This window comes from Lepisma saccharinum, chromosome 23 (assembly GCF_977018435.1).
Source record: "Lepisma saccharinum chromosome 23, izLepSacc3.1, whole genome shotgun sequence".
Taxonomy (NCBI): domain Eukaryota; kingdom Metazoa; phylum Arthropoda; class Insecta; order Zygentoma; family Lepismatidae; genus Lepisma; species Lepisma saccharinum.
The window spans coordinates 21,955,695-21,961,694 of NC_139251.1; positions in this window are offsets into that span (position 1 = coordinate 21,955,695).

Here is a 6,000-nt window from a genome sequence, read left to right on the forward strand (position 1 = left end):
ACATTATAAATACAGTGTAACTTTTTGCAAACATTATATAAGTAATAGCTACGTATATATAAACACAATATTTCGATACACTTGCACAACAACAATACAAACGTTATTTGAATTCTTTCCATGTGTTGTTTCTATCATTTCCATATTCTCAGCCATCTTGTCGTCTCTATCAAGTCTCAGTTTTACATAAATACTAATTTCCCAATGTAGATCCCTAATATATACTTTCATCTTACATTCATTTACCAATCACCTTCCTTTTCAATCAAAGATAAACACAGCTGGAGCTGGGCAACGTCATAAACACACATCCGCGCGGCGGTAATGACACTCCGGATTATGGGAAAACCCACCAAGGAAGGTCTTGACATATGTCGCGGCGGAAATGAACCGATAAGAAGGCTCGGCGCAAATGACTCGACGCAAGCGACACGGACTCACTTGATCCTGCTGAATGTCTGCACAAGACACCTGTAGAATCAAGACAACTTGTAAAATTAAACAATAAAGAAAAGAGAAACGAAGGAACTGACATTCATGTAAATGACGTCTTTTTAGGCACCAGGACATAAGCACATGCCCTCGAATGGTGGCCGCGGTGGCTCAGTCGGTAACGCGTCTGACTACCATGGGTTCGATCCCCAGCCGGTTCAAATCCGGGAACTTTTCTAACGTTGGAAGCGGCCCCGGCGCCCACCCAGCGTCGAATGACATGGGTACGTGGGGGAAACCCTGCGAAGATGATGATGAGTGATGATATGATGAAATTGATGAATAGACACTCACAAACATCCATGCCCAGACCAGGATTCGAACCCGACACCCCTGAAATTGTAGCGCGATGTGCTAACCATTCCGCCACAGGGCCGGCAGATGCAAATACATGAATAATGCAACTGTATACTAATGTGACCGTAAAGTTGTATATCAACTCAGGCACGTATTCAAAGGGGAAGCTTAGGGGGCTCGAGCCCCCCCCCCCCGAAAGATTTCGGTTTACACTAGATAAAATTAGGCTTTTGGCTTCTTGTGGTGTAAAATAAAACAATGTGACGATAAATTAAGGAGAAAAACAAATTTTCGAGGCAGGACGGAGAATGTTCTATAACCCCGTTATTGTTAATAGCACGCATACAAGGTGGGGATCGGGGGCTAGGGCCCCTTCCCTCCCGGAAGCTTTTCATGTTACACTAGATAAAATTAGGTTTCTGGCTTCTTAAATAATGTTACGTTAATTTAAGAAGATAAATAATTATCGAGGCAAGACGAAGAATGTTCAATAACCTTGTTATTATTAATAGCACGTATCCAAGGTGGGGTACACGGGGCTGGAGCCCCCTTCAGGAAATGTTTCTATTTACGCTAGTTAAAATTAGGTTTTTGGCTTCTTCAATAATGTGATGATAATTTGTGAGAAATAATTATCGAGGCAAGTCGGAGAATGTTATATAACCCTGTTATTGTTAATAGCACGCATGCAAGGTAGAGTACAGGGGGCTCGAGCCCCCCTTCAGGATTTTTTCTCTTTACGTTTCTTGGGAACTTCTTGAATAATGTGATGATAATTTGAGAGAAATAATTATCGAGGCAAGACGGAGAATGTTCTATTATTCTGTTATTGTTAATATCACGAATCCAAGGTGGGGTATAGGGGGATCAAGGCCCCCTTCAGGATTGTTTTTTACGCTAGATAAAATTAGGTTTTTGGCTTCTTGTGTGATGATAATTTGAGATAAATTATTATCGAGGCAAGACAGAAAATGTTCTATAACCCTGTTATTGTTAATAGCACACATCCAAGTTGGAGTTCAGGGGTTGGAACTCCCCCGGAAACTTTTCGCATTACACTAGTTAAAATTAGGTTTTTGGCTTTTTGAATAATGTGACGATAATTTAAGAAGATAAATAATTATGGAGGAAAGACGGATAATGTTCTATAACCCTGTTATTGTTAATAGCGCGTATCCAAGATAGGGTACAGGGGGCTCGAGCCCCTTTCAGGTAATATTTCTGTTTACGCTAAATAATATTATGTTTTGGCTTCTTGAATAATGTGACGATAAATTGAGGAGATAAATAACACTGTCCAACAATGATTTTGTTAAAAGTAAAATGTCAACTGTTCTTTATGTTTTGCCACCTGCTGATTCCGAAAAAGAAGTCAGAAATTGTCAATCACCCACCATTTCTTTGTAACAATAAAAATATAATTCTGCATTATTATTGCAGCATGCAGTCCAAAATAAGCAAATTGGTAGGCAATATTTAAAATATTTTTATGTCTTTGCTCCAACAATACACTAGTAACTTTAGGCAATTGATGTCTGCATCAATGACAATTAAACTTGTTAAACAATCCAACTGAAAAAATTGACAACAATTAACTTTAAGATAAGGACCATATTTTCTGTTGTAACATCGATGGTCTATTAGAGTCACTATGTGTTGTCCATAAAAGTGAAGATTGGCGTTTATTTTAGACTCTTCGAAAACAAGTTTGAAAGGAGTGCTACTGCACAATGGAAATAAATATCCAAGCATTCCTGTAGCATATTCCTGGAGCATGAAGGAAAGTTATGAAAACATGAAACTGTTATTAACAAATATCCAGTACTGTAAATACTCTTGGCAGATATGTGGAGATTTAAGAGTTATTGCTATCCTCTTTGGTTTGCAACTAGGTTACACTAAATTTTGCTGTTTCCGTGTAAATGGAACAGCAGAGATAGAAAAAATCATTACATAAAAAGAACTGGCCGATGAGAGTGTTACTCATCGCAGGACAGTAAAATGTTGTTCATCCACCACTTGTAAGTTCAGACAAAATCTTACTGTTTTCTCTCCACATAAAGCTTGGTCTGATGAAGAATTTTGTAAAAGGAATGGACCATGAGGGTAATGGATTTATGTTCCTCAAAGAGAAGTTTTCGCGAATTACTGAGGCTAAACTAAAAGAGGAAATATTTGTTGGTCCTCAAATCAGGAAACTAATGAAAGATAATGAATTTGAAAAGAGCCAAAATGAGCTGGAATTGGCTGCTTGGCAATCTTTCAGGGAAGTTTGCATAAATTTCCTCGGTAACTACAAGTAAGAAAAATACAGAGATCTTGTCAGTAATTTGATTCAGAACTATCATGCTCTGGGGTGTAATATGTCTCTGAAGATACACTTTTTAGACTCCCACCTCGATTTCTTCACACAAAACCTTGGGACAATGAGCGTCGAACATGGAGAACGTTTCCACCAGGAAATGGGTGAAATGGAAAGGCGCTACCAGGGAAAATGGACTCCAAATATGTTGGCAAATTATTGCTGGACACTAAAAAGATATGTTCCTCAGGCAAAGTACAGCCGAGAATCAAGTTTGAAGACATTATAGATATGCCATTGAAAATAATATTGCATCGTATCACTATAAGGCTATATAAGATTTGTATCTACCTGATATTTTGTATGTACCCTGTTACTCAAATTGCATGGGTGATGGAAAAGTTCTGTAATTAGATTTGAAATGAGCACATCAAATTCAATTAGAATCACCCCCAACTTCTCTTTTAACAGACAAAAACTTCAATTTTGTTGGACAGTGTAATTATCGAGGCAAGACGGAGATTGTTCTATGTATATCCCTGTTATTGATAATACTGCACGTAAACTTTTCTTGTGCTTGGTGTTGTCGCAGCGAACTTGAGCACTATGTAAAGACTTGTCAGCATTTGGAAGCTGCACAACATACACGTAGGGCGATTCATTGTAATTTTTAATCTCTGGAAAGTGCGAGCGGGAACGTTCTTGAATAAGAGGAGGAGTCGAACTACTGGCAATATTTACGAATCGTTTTATCTGCGGAACGTTCTAGAATATAATGAGGATATAAATACGCGGCTTCAATTTCCCCGATTGATCTGTACAACAGAATCGGTTAATGAGATGAGACGTCAGTTCATACAGTCGATTAGTGATCAGTCAGTGTCCATGAGCCACCCTTGACTTCGACTGATTTTTTAGTTACAATGTCTACACAGTACATGTCCTGTGTATGTCAAATCGTAAGATGCTGCCTGTATAGTGAACAAGAACAGATAATAAAGGAGACAGAAGAGAACTGAGGGGCATTCCCACCGGTTGAGAAGATTTTTTCTTCTGTGGTCAACAAGAGCTACCATTTCTAGGTGACTATGACAGTGGCGATCGTCTTAAGATCGTTCGCTGCGGGACGGCGTAGGTTCGAATCCGGCTCTGGTTGGAATTTATTCGGCCTACGTATAGGGCCGGTGGCAACCCACCATGGTGAGGAAATTGGGGAGCTCCGAGTGAGTGAGCGTAATCCGGTCGCGAAGTCCTACAACGGCTGGGGGGTCGGTCGGGCTGACCACCCGTCCCCCTAGTCTGGCTGCAGATCTCCACGCCCCCTTGGTGGTTCGCGTGGGAGGTAGGTAAGCCTTGGCCCGATATTGGGCTGTTGCGCTATTGGATTATGACAGTGGCGAGATTTCACACCGTGTAGCCTGAGGATTTCACAAGTCGAAAGTAGGTTTGTGCGGCCTTTTGTGTAGCTACGGTGTGAAACGTTGTTGTTGATTGGCTCATTCCAAACGACATGTATCGCGTCCCTTCAGTCTGAAATCTTCCTAAGTCTTGAAGATTAGTCACAAGGATGGAAAATTAGGGTTTTGTTAAAGTTATGTGCGAAGGCAGGCGACAGCACCCTTAAGGGTAATATCCAAACCTGCAGAAAGATCGCATCTTACTTCAGTCTCAAATACGAAATGACAAAAACTTCTGGTGAGTTGATTTAAAAAAAATGTATCCGGAATAAAGAGAGCTGTAGCCGTGCCCAGGATTTTCGGAAGGGAGAGGGGTTACGCATACTCTTTTTGGTGGTCAGTCCTCATTTTGCCATCTTTTCCTGTCTTTGACGTTCTTCTTTTTTTTTTTTTTTTTTTGAAGGAATACTGGGTAAAATGGAGTTAGGACCCAACCAACCCTCTTTGGGCACATTACTGGATATAAATGAGTAAGCATTTGATCATATCGGGAGACAAAACATTACATGTGTTGGTAACGGAAGGGTTTTCACTGTGCATTAGTTTCGCGATCCAGCTGTATTTTAGAAGACTTCCTTTGTTTCGTGTCGATATATGACAAGACTGCGGAAGCTATGACAGACAATTTTGAACAATTGCGAGTGCTTAGGCCTGAATATGAACAATTTGGTTAGTTTCGGCTTTTATAAGAGCTGCAAACATGGGAGGACAGGACAAGACACAATTATGGTGTTCAGGTTCGAATCAGAGAGAAATCTTCGAGAACTGTCTGTTCGCAGCCAAAAGTTTGAATCTCGCATTGTCGAGTGGATTGTCCATCCCGAGCATGTGTAACAGATTTATAAAAACATTACATCTGGTGGTATATAGATGTTTTGATGCCTGATGAGAAGAAATGGACATACACATATACTGAGATGGTTCCGACACACAATGTTAGTGCATGGAAACAGAGGGTCAATTGGTAAAAAATGTTCCGATTTCACGTCCCGATTAAAATGACAGCCTTAAACAGTGGCGACGATTTAGGGGATAGTAAGCTTTTCTTGCACCTCCCCGGTTTTTGAACCCAAATGTCGCTACTGCCTTAAACATGCAATTGTGAGGTTCTATCTACTATATCCCTAAAAAAAGATGCAGTTCAGCCCCCCCCCCCCCCCGAAAGGAATTCTGGATACGTGCCTGTATCAACTTGAAATAAAATTTGTCATGAAATGAAATTCACGGCTACAGGAACCGACGAAAAGAAACAGTGAAGGCAATGTAGTGAAACACCACTTCAGCCTATCTTGCTCGCACTTCTTTTATTGCGTAATGCCATGCATCAGAGCGACATAACGAACACTGCATCATAGCAATGCATCATAGGGCAAGGTTGTTTCCGCCCAGCCAAGGTCATCCCTAGATCGTGCAGTGAGCCGTGCCAAAGGAAGCAGACGACAGGCGACTCAG